This window comes from Podarcis pityusensis (assembly GCF_964106645.2).
Source record: "Podarcis pityusensis genome assembly, chromosome: 8".
NCBI classification, from domain to species: domain Eukaryota; kingdom Metazoa; phylum Chordata; class Lepidosauria; order Squamata; family Lacertidae; genus Podarcis; species Podarcis pityusensis.
In genome coordinates, this window is record NC_138033.1 from 5081135 (window position 1) to 5102631 (window position 21497).

General features: G+C 50.7%; 1 protein-coding gene across 3 annotated transcripts in view; it reads right to left on the reverse strand.

Annotated features, from left to right (window-relative positions):
- SIPA1L3 (signal induced proliferation associated 1 like 3) overlaps nucleotides 1-21497 on the reverse strand; it is a 102326-nt gene that overhangs the window by 61825 nt on the left and 19004 nt on the right. Inside the window, exon 1 of one of the 3 annotated variants that reach the window (XM_081018588.1) lies at nucleotides 13440-13564. The exons of the other annotated variants lie outside the window; for them this stretch is intronic. The gene's annotated coding sequence lies outside the window, so the exon portion shown is untranslated. Of the gene's footprint in view, nucleotides 1-13439; nucleotides 13565-21497 lie in introns of those variants that run through there. 3 annotated transcript variants of the gene reach the window in all.

Below are 21497 nucleotides of genomic sequence, written 5' to 3' on the forward strand. Positions count from 1 at the left end.
CTCAAAGGAGATTACCTTCCCCCACCACCCACACAAATATGCTGCATTTAGGCTCACAAATGCAACTTGCTTGCAGACCTGCATTTTATTCCTCATTGCAGGGGGTCAGGCTAGATGGCCCCTGGGGTCCCTTCCGACTCCTACCTTCTAGGTAAGAAGCAACGAACAAAGCAGCAATGGCCACCGACCATTAAAGAAGACGGCTGTCAATGTCTACTAGCTAAGAAGGCTGAGCCACAGCCTCCAGCATCTGAATCCCAGTTTCTGGAAACCAGAGGAGGGGAGAGTGTTGCTTTCGCACTCGGACCCTGCTTGCAGATTTTCCATAATGGGCATCTGGTCTGCCACTGTGAGAACAGGATGCTGGACTCGATGGGCCCCTGGCTGGACCAAGCAGGCTCTTCTTTTGCTCTTAATAAATCCTCCTGCCCTCTTATGGACCTTTTTCACGAAAGGGGAAATGAACTTGGTAAATCTGGATTTGAAAATTGGGGGGGGGGGGGGAATTAGCTTATAGAATGTTGTTGTTTAGTCGTTTAGTCGTGTCCAACTCTTCGTGACCCCCTGGACCAGAGCACGCCAGGCACTCCTGTCTTCCACCGCCTCCCGCAGTTTGGTCAAACTCATGCTGGTAGCTTCGAGAACACTGTCCCACCATCTCGTCCTCTGTCGTCCCCTTCTCCTTGTGCCCTCCATCTTTCCCAACATCAGGGTCTCTTCCAGGGAGTCTTCTCTTCTCATGAGGTGGCCAAAGTATTGGAGCCTCAGCTTCAGGATCTGTCCTTCCAATGAGCACTCAGGGCTGATTTCCTTCAGAATGGAGAGGTTTGATCTTCTTGCAGTCCATGGGACTCTCAAGAGTCTCCTCCACCACCAGAATTCAAAAGCATCAATTCTTTGGTGATCAGCCTTCATTATGGTCCAGCTCTCACTTCCATCCATCACTACTGGGCTTATAGAATAGCTGGATGTTAATGAGTGAATACTATATCTAGCTAACAGAGAACCGGAAGTCTTCTTATCTCCCCCCCCCTCCCCATTTTCTTTTCACCCTCTTTTTCCTTTCTTTACCTTTTCCCTTCTGTTCCTTTTTAGATTAGATTTTAAAAACATTTTTTAAAAATTATTCTGGTGCATTATAAAAAGAAACTTTGCATTGGGTGTGGACTTTTGCATATCCTTGGGCAAGTATCAATAAAAACAAGTATGTAAAATAAAATGAAACTAAATCCTCTTCCCTCCAAGGGGTGCTGGACCACAGCAAACCTGCTCTGGCCACCAAGTTCCTTGGCAGACATGCTTTTCCAAGCAGCTTCTTTGCCTGCCCCTGTTCTGCCCACCATCTGGACCCTGGCACCCATCTGATTCTAGGAGCCACCCCAGTCCCAGGAGACTGTTAGCCAGAACTATGTTAATAATAATAATAATAATAACAACAACAAATTTATTATTTATACCCCACCCAGCCACTCTGGGCGGCTCCCAATCGAGTGTTAAAAACAATACAGCATTAAATATTAAAAACTTCCCTAAACAGGGCTGCCTTCAGATGTCTTTTAAAAATAGGATAGCTGCTTATTTCCTTGACATCTGATGGGAGGGCGTTCCACAGGGTGGGCGACACCACCGAGAAGGCCCTCTGCCTGGTTCCCTGTAACTTCGCTTCTCGCAATGAGGGAACCGCCAGAAGGCCGTCTGCACTGGATCTCAGTGTCTTGGTCATGTTGCCTTGGCCAGCGCATATTCCTGTATGGCATGAGGTTCGACTAGATGGCAGTCAAGGTCCCTTTCAACTCTATGATTCATGGTTCATGCTTTGGGTCATTTTACATAGAATCATAGAGTTGGAAGAGACCACAAGGGCCATCGAGTCCAACCCCCTGCCAAGCAGGAAACACCATCAGAGCACTCATTCAATGGACTATTTAATTTTTTAAAATAAAACTTTCTTTTTAAGAGTGACCTGCCGTTGGAAATGAAAATATATTCCATGTTACAAGCTGGATAGAGGCAGTGGCAGAGAGAGGGAGCACAGAATACAACAACCTTCCAGTGTAGACTGGTGATCATTTATCTGCACACAAGCACACACTAGTTGCAAGGGGGTGTGTGTGTGTGTGTGTGTGTGTGTGTGTAGTTTCTCAGAGGGGCAGCATTTGGGAGAGGCATGCTTAACCCTTTCCTGCCAGGCACACTCTCTGATTCCTCACCCAAGGGAATCTCTCCTGTGGGCAAGAAAGCAGATGGAGGACAATTTTGATCTTAAGCAGCCTGCAGGAAAATGGTTAATTGCTCCTTCCCAAGGGTTTTGGGGGGGAGTAATTAACTGTTTAATTGCCAGCCACTTAAGACCCAAACTGTCCCCCATCTGCTTTCTTGCCCACAGGGGAGACTTCCATTTCCCGGAGTTCATCTGCTGCGCACAATGACAGATGCAGTCCTTCTTTGGCTGCGGCTTTAAAACGCTGCAAAGGAAATGACGGTTTGGATTTCCGGCTCCAAACCCCCAACACACACACACACACACCTCCCACCCTCAAATTCAGCAGCTCAACAGCATGCAGAAGCTTCGTGCTCCTTTAAATCACAGAATCATTAGAAGGGACCCCGAGGATCATCTAGTCCAACCCGCTGAAATGCAGGACAACGCAGCTGCCCCAGACGGGAATCGAACTCGAAACCTTGGCGTTCTCAGCACCACGCTCTAACCAACTGAGTGATGTCGCCACCGCAGTTTAAAATCCTCCGAGGAAGAAGAACCCACCAATATCCGAGGGGGTCCCTTGACTTGTGAGGACACGCTGCCCTACTCCTGGCACTCGTAAGGCGCCAAACTAGCATTTCCCAGCCCAGCTGGAAAGGGAAGGAGCTTTGGACCCAGGGCAGCAATCCAGGCACCTGCAACAGCCGCTGCCTCTCTGGTCCAGGTGAGGGCAGCTGTGGCCACACCTGAGCAGAGCCAGGTGATCCTCAGTCCGGCTTCAACCCTAAAGGGGCTTCAGAACCACCACCAAAGGAACACAAGTGAACAGCAAAGAGAACCTGCACAAACGACGCTGACACAAAAACCACACATACATGAAGCAAAATAGAAATACAGTGGTACCTTGGGTTAAGTACTTAATTTGTTCCGGAGGTCCGTACTTAACCTGAAACTGTTCTTAACCTGAAGCACCACTTTAGCTAATGGGGCCTCCCGCAGCTGGAGCACGATTTCTGTTCTCACCCTGAAGCAAAGTTCTTAACCCGAGGTACTATTTCTGGGTTAGCGGAGTCTGTAACCTGAAGCGTATGTAACCCGAGGTACCACTGTATCGCCTCCCACCCCCACCCCTCCCCCTCCACTGGGGGCGGCTGCCAAGACCACATAACACCAGTCTTGAAAGACCTACATTGGCTCCCAGTCAGTTTCTGAGCACAATTCAAAGTGTTGGGGCTGACCTTTCAAGCCCTAAACGGCCTCAAAGGCCCAGTAGACCTGAAGGAGCGTCTCCACCCCCATCGTTTTGCCCGGACACTTAGGTCCAGCGCCGAAGACCTTCTGGCTGTTCCCTCGCTGCGAGAAGCAGTTACAGGGAACTAGGCAGAGGGCCTTCTCAGTGGTGGCACCCGCCCTGTGGAATTCCCTCCCACCAGATGTCAAAGCAGTAAACAACTACCTGATATTTAGAAGACATCTGAAGGCAGCCCTGTTTGGGGAAGTTTTTAATGTGTGACATTTTAATGTATTTTTAATCTTTGTTGGAAGCCGCCCAGAGTGGCTGGGGAAAGCCAGCCAGATGGGCGGGGTACAAATTATTATTATTATTATTATTATTATTACTATTATTATTACTATTCCACCCTTTTTTCTTCCTAATGTAACCCTAACGTCTCAACAAATGAAACTGACCTATGGAAAACGTAACTTGAAGAAAGAGACATTGTGCAGACCTTTGTAAACCAAGAAAACTTTAATAAAATATTTTAAAAATAAACAACAACTCGGCACCCGGGGCTTGCAAGCCAGGGCCGGTCCTGACCTCAGCCACGGAAAAATGAAACGGCCAAACCACTAACGCACCTCTGCTGCCCCGCAACCATGGAAGTCCTCTGTTACCATAGAAACCTGGAGCGGCCCAGCCAGACGGTTCAAAGTCCCGGCCTCCGAGGCTCTGATCCGATCGATTCCTCTTGCAACCTGCCTGCAACCGAGCGGTGATTTATGGCCGGGCTCTGGAGGGCTGTGCAGGTCAGAGCTCAGCCGTGGTTCGTGCCACGAGAACGCCGCCCCTGCGGTGGCCAAACACCTTGAGGCTTCTTTTCCACCTGCCTTCCAGGTCGCTTAACTCCCACCCATAGCTGTCAACTTTTCCCTTTTCTTGTGAGGAATCCTATTTGGAATAAGGGGATGTCCCTTAAAAACAAAGGGAAATGTTGACAGCTATGCCTCCCACCGTCAGCTTTATAAATGACGCAGCCCGGTAACTCCTGCCAAAAGGCAACCAATTGCTCAGTAGGTGGAGCACAGAATTGTAGGGCTGGAAGGGGCACCCAGGGGCCATCTAGTCCAACCCCCTGCAATGCAGGAATCTCAGCGAAAGCATCCCTGATGGATGGCCAGCCAACCTCTGCTTGGAAAACCTCCAGTGAAGGGGAGCCCACCACCTTCCAAGGGAGTCCGTCCCACTCTCAAACAGCTCTTGCCACAAGGAAGTTCTTCCTTGGGCTTAGCTGGAATAATAATAATAATAATAATAATTATTATTATTATTATTATTATTATTATTTGTACCCCGCCCATCTGTCTGGGTTTCCCCATCCACTCTGGGCGGCTTCCAACAAAGATTAAAAATACATTAAAATGTCACACATTAAAAACTTCCCTGGCCAGGGCTGCCTTCAGATGTCTTCTAAAAGTCAGATACAGTGGTACCTCTGGTTGCGAACAGGATCCGTTTCGGAGCCCCATTCACAACCTGAAAGGAACGCAACCTGTGTCTGTGCGTGCCGCAATTCGCCGCTTCTGTGCATGCACATGACGTCATTTTGCGCATCTGCGCATGTGAGTGGCGAAACCTGGAAGTAACCCTTTCTGATACTTTCTGGTCGCCACAAGATGCAACCTGAAAAAACGTATCATGAAGCAAACATAACAAGAGGTATGACTGTAGTTGTTTATTTCTTTGATATCTGGTGGGAGGGCGTTCCACAGGGCGGGCGCCACCACCGAGAAGGCCCTCTGCCTGGTTCCCTGTAGCTTCGCTTCTCGCAGTGAAGGAACCGCCAAAAGGCCCTCAGCACTGGACCTCAGTGTCTGGGCAGAACAATGGGGGTGGAGACACTCCTTCAGGTATCCAGGGCCGAGGCCGTTTAGGGCTTTAAAGGTCAGCACCAATACTTGAATTGTGCTCGGAAACGTACTGGGAGTCAATGTAGGTCTTTCAAGACCGGTGTTATGTGGTCTCGGTGGCCGCTCCCAGTCACCAGTCTAGCTGCCACATTCGGGATCAGTTGCAGTTTCCAGGTCACCTTCAAAGGTAGCCCCACGTAGAGCGCATTGCAGTAGTCCAAGCAGGAGATAACTAGCGCATGCACCCCAGAAATCACCCCAGAATTGGCCCTACTAAACATCTTCCAAGACAACAATGCCCATTTACACCACAAAGAACTGATAACCCACCTACTTTCAGCAGCCAGAAACACCATAACCAGACACTGGAGAGACCTGTCAGGAGTAAGCATGGACCAATGGTACCAAATAGTATGGGAAACAGCCCTACTAGAAAAATTAACCAATGAACTGAAACTGACACAGGGACAAATAGAAGAAGTCGCCTTCACCCCGGTACGGCTCCCCTTTATCACACACACAGCCCAACAAGACAATGACAAGAATCCACCAACAGCATACAAATCAATATGGCTAACCTGACCCAAAACACCCACCTACCCCACTCACACATGAAAACAAAGACCACCACAGCCAACCACAAATGAACAACCACACCCTAGGCCAACCCCAACCTCTCTCACCACCAAAGGAACACAAGCGAACAGCACAGAACCTGCACAAGCAACGCTGACGCCAAACCCCACATACATTAAGCAAAATAGAAACATTCCCACCCCACCCCACCCCCACCCATCTTCCCCCCCTCCCCCTTTTCTTCCGAATGTCTCAACCAATGAAACTGATTTGTAAAAACGTTACATAGAAAAAATCCGAGAGACATTACACATACTTCTGTAAATCAAGAAAATCTTTAATAGAAATACAAAAAAGAGAGACACATTCTACTCATGTAAGAACACACCGGTTCCCAGACCGTCCGCAGGCCGGATTTAGAAGGCGATTGGGCCGGATCCAGCTCCCGGGCCTTAGGTTGCCTACCCATGGACCAGAGGCAGGTAGGCACCTGCCTTGCGCACAGCAGCCACAGGTGCTCCTCCGTGCTGGCAGAGGGGCAGAGGGAGGGGGTCAAGAGCCTTGCAGGCCAGGAAGAGCGGTGGGAGTCACCCCCTCCAGCAGCAGCAGCAGCTGAGCCCTGGCTGAGCTCTCTCAGCCAAGCCAACCTCCCTTGCAGGATGCATCCCCTGCGGCGGCAGCAGCAGCAGCTTAGGGGAGAGCAGACAGAGAAACCCGTCTGCAGACAGCCCAAATCCCCTCTTCCTCCAAGTCAATCCCCAAGCCAGACTCCTTAAGCAGAAGCCCCCCAACCCTTGAAAAAAAAAAAAAGCCATTTTTTGCAAAGCACACAAGCTGAAGAGGCTCTCCTGACTGCTGGGGGTGTGGGCGTCATTCTCATGCCCAGAAACATCTGCCCTGGCCCATCCATGCTCTCACAGTGGAGGTGGCCCAGTAAAGGAGGACCTTCATATTATTATTATTATTATTATTATTATTATTATTGCTTTGGAAGAAGCAGTCTGGGCCACAGATGACTCCTTGAGGTTTTTCAAGGAGCAGGTCGACACTAGCCTGTCTCAGGGCACAGGACCGGGTCTCCAGTGAGTACTGGGAGCCAGTGTTGGTCTTTCAAGATGGGTGTTATGTGGTCTCAGCGGCCGCTCCCAGTCACCAGTCTAGCTGCCGCATTCTGGATTACAGTGGTACCTCGGGTTACATACACTTCAGGTTACACACTCAGCTAACCCAGAAATAGTGCTTAAAGTTAAGAACTTTGCTTCAGGATAAGAACAGAAATTGTGCTCCAGCGGTGCGGCGGCAGCAGGAGGCCCCATTAGCTAAAGTGGTGTTTCAGGTTAAGAACAGACCTCTGGAACGAATTAAGTAGTTAACCCGAGGTACCACTGTAGTTGTAGTTTCCGGGTCACCTTCAAAGGTAACCCCACATAGAGCGCATTGCAGTAGTCAGGTGGGGTCTTAGCCTGCGTACCAGATGGAGCTGGTAGACAGCTGCCCTGGACACAGAATTGACCTGCGCCTCCGTGGACAGCTGTGAGTCCAGAATGACTCCCAGGCTGCACACCTGGTCCTTCAGGGGCACAGTTACCCCATTCAGGACCAGGGAGTCCTCCACACCTGCCCACCTCCCGTCCCCCTAAAACAGTACTTCTGTCTTGTCAGGCCAAATCTTGGAGGCCAGGTGCTCTGTTTCAGCCTCCAGCTGTCTCTACAAGGGCAGCCCCGTGGTCCCTGAGGAAAGCGTTCCTGGGTTGTGGAGCTTGGCTGCCACAGAGAGAACAGCTTGTTTGCTTTGTGACTCAGTGAGCAAGGGAGGAGGACAGCAGGCGGGCGAAGGCACACAGCCCTTTGCCAAAGCATCACTGTACGCTTGCTAAGTCGCAAAGCCACAGTTGCACACCTACGGCTCTGCCCGCCTTGACTCTGGCCGAAAAAGCCTTTCTCTGTTGTTATCTTCTTTGCTCTGCCTGTTCCCCAGCAGGGTGTGAGAAAATGCAACCTTCACAAAGGCCATTCCTCTCTCCAGGAGGGCAGAAGAAGCAAGGATCCCTTCTCATCATGGGATCCTCTCCACAAACGCCCCCCCCCCCCCGAAACAAGCCCTATGCTGGGATACCCCTGCTGGATGCAGCAGGGGTGTCCATCCACCAAAAGGCAAAGGTAAAGGACCCCTGACAGTTAAATCCAGTCGTGAACGACTCTGGGGTTGCGACGCTCATTTCGCTTTACTGGCTGAGGGAGCCGGCGTTTGTCCGCAGACAGTTTTTCTGGGTCATGTGGCCAGCAGGACTAAGCTGCTTCTGGTAAAACAAGAGCATCACATGGAAACGCCGTTTACCTTCCCACCGGTGTGGTACCTATTTATCTACTTGCACTTTGATGTGCTTTCGAACTGCTAAGTTGGCAGGAGCAGGGACCGAGCAACGGGAGCTCACCCCGTCACGGGGATTCGAACCGCCGACCTTCTGATCGGCAAGCCCTCGCCTCAGTGGTTTAGACCACAGCGCCACCCGTGTCCCCCCCCCAATCCACCAAGGCACCCCCTAAAAAGGCACTGGCACTTGTCACAAGCAGACAATGACAAGGGGGCGAGAGAGGAGCTTGTCCAGCAAATGCCAAGAACGCAGCCTCCATTTGCACAAGTGCGAGTTGGACACAGACCAAAGCCGCCTCCTGGAGCCGGCCCTGGATTGCAAAGCAGAGAGAGCACAACAAAGAGCCTGCTCTGCAAAGCAAAGTCTCGGAGGCATCTGACCCCGACGCCGGCAACGCCAGGCAGAAAAGATCTTTACACCAGAATAATCACACTGTGCAGATCCCATTGAACCAGTCAATCAAAAAGGGCGACAGATGGCCCGGCCGAGTCGTAGCATGAATTAGGTACCGCACGAATATAGGTGAGAGCCCTTGTGTGGGCTGAAGAGGATGGCAGTCCCCATAAATGGGCCCAGAATAGCAGTGGCAGGTCATGGTCAGTGCTCTGCCTCCCTCAGCAAATTAATAAGGCAAGAAGAACAGCCAGATAGGCAGCTCTGGGCATCCTCTCGCCAGTGTTTGAAATTCACCAGGCGCTAAGCGCATTTTGCAACTGCCCTGGGTCCAATTGCAACCCCGTGGAGATCTCTGGCACATGGTTCACCCCCCCCCCTGTTAATCCCTACAACGACCCTGTGAGGGAGGTTAAAAGGCTGCAACTGTGAGCTTCATGAGAGAGTCGGGATTCGAACCCTGATCTCCCAGGTCCGACACTCGAACCACTACACCACAATGGCTTCCTAAGGCACTTCTGCTATGGGGCAGCTCAGGAAATTACCGTATTTTTCGCTCTATAACACGCACCCGACCATAACACGCACGTAGTTTTTAGAGGAGGAAAATCCGTAGGCATGCCACCCGTAGGCATTTCCTCCATAACACGCAGACATTTCCCCTTACTTTCTAGGAGGGAAAAAGTGAGTGTTATGGTGCAAAAAATACAGTAAGTAAGTGAATAAATATGGAGAAAGGCAAACATCGCTTAGAGAATGATCTGAAATATTTTCCTTGAAGCTTGAATCTGGTTTATTCTGGGTTGTTTTATTTGATGTGTTAATGTATTGTAAACCGCTTTGAGGTTTCCCCCCCTTTAAAATATGAATCGGCATAGAAATGAAAAGAATACTACTACTACTAATAAATCTCATGGCAAAAAAAGGCACCTGGACATTCTGTTGTGGCGACCGTAACCTAGGTTTAAGGTGCCATTTGATGATTAGCTGATATATCTGAGTTTCTAGCACTGCCTCTTGCTCTCTTTTTCTCTTCCCCTGAGGAGAGTTTGCCTTCATAGAATCATAGAGTTGGAAGAGACCACAAGGGACATCGAGTCCAACCCCCTGCCAAGCAGGAAACACCATCAGAGCATTCAAACAGAGCATGCATTTTTGGTTAGGCTGTGGGACTCTCTGGGGGGCAGGCTCCGAACAACAGCCCCAGGCTGAAAGATGCAAGCTGTTTCAGAGCAGCAGCTCCTGCGCAAGCCTAATCGAAACGAACAGAAGCTCCTCTGATGCAGGCAAGCCAGAGAAAAAGGCACCCTCATTTTCATCAGAGCCCAGACTGGAAAGGCAGATGCGCCCGGGTTCGAATCACCCGGTCTCAGGGTGCTTCCAACACCACGACGTTCTCCTGGCAAAACGAACTCTGTGGCTAATTGCTTTCCCAGGGCTTGTAGGAGGAAACAGGCACTTGATTCATTCACAAGCATCTTAGAAATCCATGTGAAATCCATTCCATGCATTCCCCCTAGATACGCAGCGCCGCATCCGAAATGTTCCAACATGATCAGAATACCAGCTTTTCTAGACTCGTCGGCCAGGGGGGAAAAAACTGGCAAGCCGAGAGGAAAGAGCTCGCCCCCGTCAAATCTTCTCGCACTGAACTACCACACAGAAATTGATGCAGGCAAAACAACATGTGGGAAAGGGGGCTTCAGAGGGACCGCCTCAGGGGACCAGGCTAAACCCAGACCCTGCAATCGCCACCTGAGCTCCTTCTTTGTATGAGAATTCCTTACATATATTTAGGTGCCAGGCAGAAACATTCCTCTTCAGCCAGGTATTTTGGCTTCTAAGCAATCTATGGCCTTTTAAAGCAGGGGTTTCTTCTTCTTTTTTCTCTCCCCCCGGAAAGAAAACATTTAATGAATGTACAGCCATCCCTCGGGTTGAAGTAGCTTCGGGATTAGTATTTTCGGGTTGCGCTCCGCGGCAACCCGGAAGTAATGGAGCGTGTTACTTCCGGGTTTCGTCACTCGTGCATGCGTAGACGCTCAAAATGACGTCTCGCGCATGCGCAGAAGCGGCGAATCACGCCCCGCACAGGTTACGTTCGCTTCAGGATGTGAACGGGGCTCCAGAACGGATCCCGTTCGCATCCAGAGGTACCACTGTATGGGTTGGGGGTTTTTGTTGCTATTGTTTTGCTTTGGTTCTGTAAAGGCGCATCGAGTTGCCTGCAGCGAGAGAAGGAATCTAGTAAATTTAATAAATAAAGCAAACCCGGGCCAAACTGGGTTCAGAACAAGGATAAGGGGGGCAAGGCATGGGTTCCACAGGGGACAGGAAATCACACCATCCCCTGAGGTAAGCAGTGCTAGAAACTCAGATATAGAAGCTAGGTGCCAAATGCCACCTTAAACCTAGGTTGTGGTCTATTCACCAGGGGGTTGGACTAGATGACCTGGGGTCCTTTCCAACACTGCGATTCTACAGTCTCAGCTACACTGCTTGACTCTAGCTTGCTCTTACAACAATTCACTTATCCCAGAAGGAGAAACACACACAGCAGAAAGGGAAATGGAATTAACTATGGACTAAGGCAGAGATTTTTAAACTGGCACCCAGAAATCTGGGTTGCAATTCGGCATGTGCCCATAGCAAAATGTACCTGGCGCCTGGGCAACTTCAAACCCTGGAGGTGAGCTATTGGTAACTAGCTTCTGCAAGCCAAAGCCCACCTGAAGAACACGGACGCCCAAGTCGGGCACGGATAGTGGCCGAGACAGCAGCACACAGAGCCACAAATCCCCCTGGACACAAACCTGTCTCTCCCTTGTGGAAACCTCCTTGCCTCCTTAGAAAGCCCAAACCCAACATGTGGTTTCTTGCAACAAGCAGAAAAGCAGGCTACGCAAAGTGATCGCTCTCAAGCACTGAAGGACCATTCTTCTATTAAGAAGGTCAGCAAGAAGTTGAAAGTGTTTGCACTTGCAAAGAGAGACACAAGTACAAGCCCCCGCCCCGAATTCCTGGCTTTCCTCTTCACACTTGGCCTCCGAACTGCTTATCTGGAGACCCTGTTCCTTGTGAGCGACATCATCAGCTTTCTCACCCTCCTCTCTGGGCTCCTTCCAAACCCGTCTTCCCCGCACGGCTCTTGCAAGGAGAAGCAAGCTCACGGTATGTCATCCCCATTACTCATGTCTTGCCGCTGTGACATTTCCTCCAGGAAATGAGACACGGTTGGAAGGCGGGAGAAGGGAAAAAAGGGAGACGGGGCAGATGGCCGGTGTGGTCAAGTCACAGGCATCAGTTTGCGCCGGGGACAAAGCACCCTTGGTTGGGGAGGGCGGCTGGCTTCCTCCTGAACCCAAGTCTCCCCCAGGCCCTATTTCCAACGCTCTAACCACTACACCACATGCTGGAGAGCTGCTCCATGAACCCTGGGAAAGCTGGGATTCCAGTGCCAAAAGAATTGCTTGGGGAGAAATATATACAGTGGTACCTAGGGTTAAGAACTTAATTTGTTCTGGAGGTCCGTTCTTAACCTGAAACTGTTCTAAACCTGAGGTACCGCTTTAGCTAATGGGGCCTCCTTTCTGTTCTCATCCTGAAGCAAAGTTCTTAACACATGGGTTTTCTGGGTTAGTGGAGCCTGTAACCTGAAGCGTCTATAACTCGAGGTACCACTGTATATATTTCTGATCCTGAAATGTCAATATACAGTGGTGCCTTGGGTTAAGAACTTAATTCGTTCTGGAGGTCCGTTCTTAACCTGAAACTGTTCTTAACCTGAGGTACCACTTTAGCTAACGGGGCCTCCCGCTGCTGCCTCGCCACCACTGCACGATTTCTGTTCTCATCCTGAAGCAAAGTATTTAACCCGAGGTACTATTTCTGGGTTAGCGGAGTCTGTAACCTGAAGCGTCTGTAACCCGAAGTACCACTGTAATAAGTATTAGGAAACTAGTGGCTAAACGAAGGGACCATGTGTTAGTTCTTGAGCCTCTCCGTCTGCTCCTCCTCCGAAGGGGCACCCACAGATTCCCTCTGGGATCCCCCCAGTCTGCACGCTGCGGCTTCCTTCCCACGGACGAACTCCCGGGGCCACCGATCCATCGCTACTGGGCTCCAGGGACAGCGTCTCCATGCTCAGGAAGCACAAATCTCCACTCCAAGCAGAGCTCATGGAAACTGGCTGGTGGGAGGGGGGGGCTCTCCTTGGCTTGGCAGCCACTCGAAGGCAAAGGAAATTCCACGGAGCCAGAACATAACACTCTGGGGCTGGGCAGCTATGGGAGAGGAGAGAGAGCGAGGGAGGGGAAGGGCAGCGGCAAAAGGAAGGAGCAAAAGCTTTTTCGAGGAGGGGAGAGAAGACACAGCTGGCTTTTGAGGCAGCTGTTGAAGGTAGCAGATTAACTTCCCTGGCCAAGGAGTGGATTGCAATAAGCGAAGGATTAAAGGAAAGGAAAGAAGAGGGGCCAGAGAGCTCAGGAGGAAAGGCTCAACAGCCGCAAACCAGGAAGGCATGCAAAACTGGCCCCACAGCCTGCAGAAGGGGAACAAGGCTGCCTTGGCGGGGTATGAATAAAGATATATCAATAGTAACCACCAGCAGAACAGAGGCACTAGGCCGAAAGCCCCTTCAAGGACTGCTGCCGCCTCCCTTCTACGCTGCCAGGAATTTGCACCTGCAATGAGGAAGGACCGGCCTCGTTTCAGTCCGTTTCCCTACCCGATCCTTTACAAAATGTCAAAGATTGATTCAGCACCTGCAAGGCTTCTTCTCCCTGGAAGGAGGTGGAGGAGAGAGCGGTTGTTGCAGGGGCCGCAGAGGTCATGGCGACTGGCCTTGCCAGGTGCCCAGAAAGGGGCTTTGTCCTGCTGCCGCTGCCTCCTGGCCGGCCTCACCAGCGAGAGACAGTCCCAATGCCCAGGAAAGGCTCGGCTCTGCGATTCCCACGCTGCCAGCCAGGAGCTGGGCTGCGGTTGGGGAGAGGCAGACAAAAGGCCAGTGCTGGCTGGCTGCTGACCAGTGACGGTGCCAGGCCTCTGAGCGGTCCCAAGTGGGAGGCCGGTCAAGCCCAGAGGGCGGCTGACGCAGCACCAGAAAGGAGCAGCCCACAGGGAAGAAGCAGCTCAGGAACCCACAGCAAGGCCCAAGGTCTTGCCAAAGCAGACAGAGCTCGCACCTCCAGCTTCACCCTCTGCACATCTGCCTGCGCTGGGATCCTGCAGGCCCTACACCACCAGCCCCTTCCAGCCTCCCGCAACTTCACTACTGGCTGGGCCAAGATCCACCCCACAACTCAGTCCCTGGCCCACAGCAGCCCCCACGAAAGGTGGGTTTGCACCAGCACACAGAACGTGCTGAAATAAATAAATTAAGGTCTTATGTATATAATAAAGGTTCATAAATATACCAGGCAAACACGTACATAGATATATGGGCCACATGTCTGAAGCTGCACAGGGGAGTAACCATGGAGCCATTTTGACTCCCAGGCTGACCAGGTGTTTTTTCTGCAAGGTCAAATGGAAGAGCCTCCCCATTGTCTTTTCCTTCACAAATCCTGTCTTAAGGGTATGTCTGTGTATGAATAGGGTGAGCCTGTGAGCTGGCTCAGGAATTATGTATTTATCATTACAAAAGACTGGCCAGGCTCCCCAGGGTATCCAATCAAGTGACCATTAACAGGTAACCTGCCAGACAGGAGGTAAACAACCCACTCCAATTTCTGCTGTAGACCGCCCTTTCTGTATGATGTTTCTGGGGGTGGTCTTTGACTCCAAGGTGGGCAATTTAAAATGTCTATATAAGGGCGGACACACCTTGGTTCTGGGTCCCCCTCCTTTTCCTGTGTGTGAAGGGGGCACCCTGTTGCAACAGTTCAATAAAGATCAGGCTTACAAGCTGCTTTGCTTCTCAATATTCTCTGGTTGGCCTCTGTTTTTGTCCTCCGACTGATGGAGAACCTACAAAGGACTCTATTAGGGCTCTTGTGGGAATAAGGGCAGGTTTTCGTTTATTACAGTGCCTTGCAGGGTGAAGGAATCACACCAAGGGAGACACTCGGACCCTCAAAAGCGGCATAGAAATGGGATGGAAACTAATTTGAGGATCCTGAGGAGGCAGCTGTTCCCTTGACTGTGCCTGGAAAGCAGGCAGGGCCCAGGGTGTGTGTGTGTCTCTGCCTCAGCATATTCCACCTTCAGCTGCCAAGACAAAGTCCCTGGCACGTGCGACGCCGTGTCCCCGTGCCTAGGTGGCTCAGGTGCCACTTTGCCCTTGAAGTCCCTGAACGCAGCCCCTTCCTGCTGCCAGCAAGGGGCAAGTATGCCCTGCCAACGGCAGCATCGTTGCATGCTGACTTTTTAGGTCCATTAGTGTTTCTACGTGTTTGGTTTCATTTGCTTTCATTTCTGTTCCGAGGCAAAATGACTCACTCCAACGGGTATTGACAGGCTGGAAGGTGGGCAGAGGAAGGCGGCCAGGATGGAGGAGGACCTAGAAGCCAAGCCTGATGAGGAGCAGACAGAGGGAGGACATGACGGCCATCTTCAAATATCTCAAGGGCTGTCCCCTGGAAGATGGAGAAAGCTTGCTTTCTGCTGCTCCAAAGGGGAGGACCCGATCCAAGGGATTCACATGGCAAAAAAGGAGATTCCGACTCAACATTAGGAAGAACTGGGAGCCACGCAAGGTGGCACCTTCCATCCAGTGTTAGAAACTGAGATATGAAAGCTAGGAGCTAAACAGCACCCAAAACCTATGTTATAGGTGTCACCGCGAGGGAGTGTCTAGGCACACTTTTTTAAATAGCAAGAAAACAAAGCTGAAGATGAATGAACTGTAGCTAAAATCTTACGTTCATTTTTCACATGGTCTAGTCGTCATCTGAAGACTGCAAAAAACAAAGCCATATTTCCTTTCACACACCCCCTCTAATATTATTACGAGGGTCCCTTCTCCAGTCTTCAGAGAGTGGCTGGAAGTCGATAGGCAGAAAAAGGTCATTTTTACAGTGGTACCTCTGGATGCGAACGGGATCCGTTCCGGAGCCCTGTTCGCATCCTGAGTAGAACGTAAAACATGACTGCGCGTGCGCGGGTCGTGTTTCGCCGCTTCCGCACATGATGTCATTTTGAGAGTCTGTGCATGCGCGAGCAGCGAAACCCGGAAGTAACGTGTTCCATTACTTCTGGGTCGCTGTGGAGCGTAACCTCAAAACGCTCAACCTGAAGCACATTTAACCCAAGGTATGACTGTAATCTGAAATCTTAGGCTCAGTACTGCACCCAGAGCTCAGAAACTGCTCGCGCGAATGAAATTCCCCGTCGCAAAATGCGCCTAGAACAATGGGAGTTTCGAATGGCTGCTTCCTTTGCCGGTGCTTCCCAGCTCCTCCCAGGAGTTGTGCCAGTATTTTTTTCTGCCTGAGATTTTCTGCATTCAGAGGCTTATCCCCTTGCCGGACTTTCACCCCCTACTTCCGCGGCCCCCACCCTGTGCCCGCAAGCCAGGCCCCAGCCTCCTCAGAAAAGCCTTCCTCTGCTCCAAGACCACCTCCTACCAGTAGCTGCCTGGCTGTCGGCTGGAAGCGGCAGCAAAGGGAGGCAATTTAACAAATCTATGACTGGAGGGGAAGAGGCGGCGAGGGGAGCAGTTAATGAAGAGCGGTGAGAAACTGCAGGCAGGGCGGCCTGCCAGAAACATCCCCGACGCAAACTGGAGCAGGCATCAAAGATTTATGGGGGCATTAATTTTTTATTACGAGGGAACGAGCGGCTCTTCGTGTACATGCGGCACACAAACCGAGAGTGGGGGGTGTTCCAGGATTTGAAAAGGCAAAGAATTACGCCGCTGCATCAAAAGGGGGGGGGGGGAGAGAGATTTGCTGGAGATAGAAAAATCCCGCAGCCACCTCACAGGCAAAGCTTAATGTCTGCAAAAGGAAGCAAGGGAGGAAGGATGGGAGGAAGGAAGGAGAGGAGGAAGAAGAAGAAACAGGGAGGGAGAGGAAGAAGGAAGAGGCCCAGATTCCCAAAGACAATTCCATCACTGGCTGGAAGCTTCCATTCATTGCATTGCCCCCTTACGATACGATATGATAATCTTTATTGTCATTGTCCCATACAGAACAACAAAATTGGGGGGGGGGAAATCTACATAAGACATTCAAAACCAACAAGCCTGCTATCCCAACTATCCCAACCTAGTTAGCCCCCTAAAAACTCTGATACCCCATTTTAAAAATACAATATACTCCCATAGAGACTCCTTACAGTGTGTTTAAAACCAAAATCGCATTTGGATAGAAACTGTTTCTCAGGCGGCTAGTCCTAGTCTTTATAACCCTGGACCTTCTTCCAGAAGGCAGAAGCTGAAAGAGATCATTTCCAGGGTGTGCACGATCCTGCGCTATCTCTGCAGCTTTCTTATGGCAGCTGGAAGCGTAGATTTGATCCGAGGTGGGAAGAGTGCACCCAATTACTCTCTCCGCAGTCTTTACAACCCTGGACAGCATTGTTTTTCCCCTGGCCGTGCAGCCCCCAAACCACACACACAGACTATAAGTTAATACACTCTCAACAGTACAATGGTAACATGCCATCAACAGGTCCTTTGAGAGATTGTTTTTCCGGAGGATTCTCAGAAAATATAACCTCTGCTGTGCTCTCTTCATCAGGTCTTTGCTGTTTTCTCCCCAGGTTGAGCTCCTTGCAGGAGAGGGCACCTTCTCAAAAAGCGACCTGCTTCTTTTCCGCTGGCCCAGCATGTAGCACGGGAGGGAGATGATCCTGCAAACAGGCTGCAGGGCATTTTACCTCGGCTCTTGTGAACGCCACACTCCCTCCCTACAAGGCATGGCTGAATTTCCCAGTGCTGGGGAGACTTGCCATCTATGGACAACCTTGTAGGGCTCTCAGCTGGCCTCCATCTCTGAGTCCCAGGTGGGGCTTTCAAGCGCAGCCACTGTTGGGTTAAGGGCCTCCCAGCAGCCCAGGCCATCCTGGCATGGCAGTTTGAGGATAATAAATACCGGTAATAATAATAAAATTTTATTTATATCCCGCCCTCCCCAGCCGAAGCAGCTAACAACAATAAAAGTAACACAGCATTCTAAAATCAATTCAGAATCAAATTAATGGCAACCATTGGGCTAGAGTTCTATGAGGATTACCAAAGGAGGGAGTCAGACTGTGCCTTGGCCAAAGGCCTGGTGGAACAGCTCTGTCTTGCAGGATACAAATGAACAGACCACAACAGGCACTTAAACCGACCGAGTGCCCTCCAGCTGTTGCTGGACTACAACTCCCATCAGCTGCAGTCAGCACGGGGCAGGGATTATGTGAGCTGAAGTCCTACAGCAGTGTTCAAAACTGGCCAAGCCCCAGTTTGCATCTGCCAACCTAGCAGTTCAAAAGCACATCAAAGTGCAAGTAGATAAATAGGTACCGCTCCAGCGGGAAGGTAAACGGCGTTTCCATGCACTGCTCTGGTTCGCCAGGAGCAGCTTAGTCATGCTGGCCACATGACCCAGAAGCTGTACGCCGGCTCCCTCGGCCAATAAAGCAAGATGAGCGCCACAACCCCAGAGGCGGTCACGACTGGACCTAATGGTCAGGGGTCCCTTTACCTTTTTATTGGCCACTTGCAACCAAATTAAGCTGCTTGGGCGCCAGGGTGGAGCCTGACATTTCCCCCATGTGGGGATCCTTGAATCGGGACTGTTTTCACACACTCAGACCCCTTCCTGTAGAATGCTATGAGTTATATTTCATCTGCACAATCGGAAGGATTTGCTTCTTCTGCGCAGCCTGAGCAAGAGAAGTCACCATTAAGAAAAAGAGGTCGGGGTAGGCAAAATATGTATGTGGACTGTCTCCGGATCAAGTGATTTTCCTCTTTCAGTTCTTAAAGCTCTTAACTTAGCTCAAGGTTATAATCTGAACTAGCCAGATGTTTAATGGAGAATCAATCACAGTCAGCCCATCAGGCAACTAGACATTTTGCTTTGGCAACTGAAACCTTGGTTTAAGGGAGCCGTTTGGCACCTAGCTTATATATCTGAGTTTCTAACACTGCCCCCCCCCAGCAAATCTTCAATAATGGCCAAACAAGCAAGTGTTTGGCACACAAGTGATACAGCGGATGGAGGGGAGAAGTGGAGCTTCTCTGTCCTGAAAAGCTGGCTTTGAAGACTCCACCTCACAGATTCCTACTAAGCCCCAAGTTAACTTTAAAGCTGAGAAGCGAGGTGGCAATTCAGCCCAAACCCAATGCAATTATCAGTTCTGTTCAGTGGAACTGTTGCCCTGCTCTGAGACACTGCCAAAGACAAAGGACTTCCAAGCTCAGAAGCAGCTCTTGTGGGTACGGCACACCAACCTCCTTTGCAAAGAAGGCTATTTATTAAACCTGAGTTCTTCATCCAATTGCTCACTCACTCAAGGAATTATCGGTCGAGTTATTCCCTCCCTTGAGCACGCACCACAGAGAATCAAGTCTGGCTCTGATTCAGGGGGATTGGGGGGGGGGGGGGGAAGGATTGTGGAGAGCTCCAGAAGGGCCTCTCCAAACTGGGAGAGCAAGCAGCAAAAAGGCAAATGCAATTCAATGTAAACAAGGGCAAAAAGATCTGAATTTCGCACATACGCTCATGGGATCTGAGCTGGCTGTGACTGAAGAGGAATGAGGCCTTGGGGTAGGAGTGGAGAGCTTGAGGAAGACGTCAACCCCACGTGCAGAAGCCATGAAAAAGGCCAGTTCCATGATGGGGATCATTAGGAAACGGAAGGAAGGTGAAGCTGTCCATTATACATCGCTATGGCACAAACACCACTGCATAGAGTTCTGGCTGCCTCATCTGAAAAAGGGCACTGCAGAGCTTGGAAGAAGCTCAGAAAAGAGGCTACCAGAATGACCAAGGGGCTGGAGCAACTTCGCTCTGAGAAGAGGGCATGATGTTTGGAGCTTTCTTGTTGAGAAAAAAGGTGAAAAAGAGGGGACATGACAAGAACCTGGAAGTCTGGGAAAGTGGAAAGAGAGAAAAAGATCCTAAGAAGGGGGTGTTAATATGTTTATCTGCTTGTTCACCTGAAGTTGCAGTGATTTCAAGCCGTAAAAAAAGAGAGAGAACGCAGAAACCCATTGATCAAAGTGAGCCAGGATGGCGAAGAACAGCTTTCAGCAAATGTGCACTCGGGAAAAGGGCACTGGGGTCCCCGACAAAGCCTCAGTCCTGCAGAAAACTTCCTCTTGCCACAACAGGCCAGCCCCTGCCCACAGTAAGCTCAGACCCTTCTTCCAGACAGACAGGAGAGCCATTGAGAAGCAGAAGCATCCCATGGGGGCAGATTCCTCCAACTGTCACAACCCTCAGGGGGTGCCTTCCGACAAGGCAGGCATTGTATGAAGATAAGGGCCCATTGTGGCCACCCTGGCATCCCTGGGTAAAGGCTTCCTGCAGGCTTATTTTCATATCCGGCATAAAAATAAACTGTGCTCTTCGAGAAACAGAAAAGTTTCCTATTAAAATATTTCAGGAGAGTGCCATGAAACATTTAAAGGGAGAGCCTCCAGGCCAAGAAGTTTAAAATTAGACCCAGTAACTTTGGACGCTGTGTCGCACGCTCCCAATTCCACGGAGAGCAGCTTGCCGGCCACTGAACCACCGTTGCAGGATGCTAGGTCTGCGGCAAGGTGAAGGCATTGCCACTGCCACCGTCTCAAGAGGTGTCCTTGTTTTGGGCTGGCAGGTGCAACCTCAGTCATCTAGACCACCCAGAGTAGCTGGGGCAAACCAGTCAGGTGGGCAGCATATTATTATTATTATTATTATTATTATTACTACAGTGGACGCTCGAGTTGCGAACATGATCCGTGCGGGATGCACGTTCGCAACCCGCAACGGCATGTGTGCGCACGCGCGGGTTGCAATTCGGCGCCTCTATGTATGCGTAAAGCGCAATTTAGCACTTCTGCGCATGCGCGAACTCCGAAACCCAGAAGTAACCCGTTCCGGTACTTCCAGGTTTCAGAGAGTCCGTAACCTGAAAAAACGCAACCTGAAGCATCTGTAACCGGAGGTATGACTGTATTATTATTATTATTATTATTACTACTACTATTATTATTAGCACAAATGCACAGAACCAGGCCTCTGGAGCTCCTGCAGATTCAAGGGACACAGATTCGAAGCGACACAGAAAGGGCACACAGTGAGATGACAAAAAAAGGATGTCCCCTTGCCAGCGATGCTTCAGCTGCGATTCCTGTACTGCAGGGGGTTGGGCTAGATGACGCTATGGGGTCCCTTCCAACTCTACAATTCCAGGAAAGATCCTCAAAAAGAGTGGTAAGCAAAGAAGCGCTACAAGGATGGTGAGCAGCAGGAATCCAGCGACAAGCCGTGTGGAGGTTGCAGGGACCCAATTCTGCTTTATTTGGGGGGGGGACCCAACACAGCACAAGCTGCACAGATCACCCAGACATTTTTAACCATCTTTTGTCTTCAATGCAAAGCCCAGAGCGGCTGGACTGAGCCCAGAAAATGTCCAGGCAACCCAACAGGCAGTTCCACATGCCAAGTTAGAGCTTGAGGGGGACCTCTGAAAGTGCACCCCCCCCCGATCTGAAGAGCAAATGCAATCCCAGCAGAGCAGCCCTGCAGAAGAGAAAAGCTTCTCTCACCCCACCCCCCCACTACTCAGCTTCAAGCATCTGCATGCAGCCCCCACCACACGGCCGGCTGGGCTGCGTGAGAGAATGAGCAAGGCGGGCACACAGGCCCTCTTTTCCTGCCGCGGGAGTCCAAAGTCTCTGC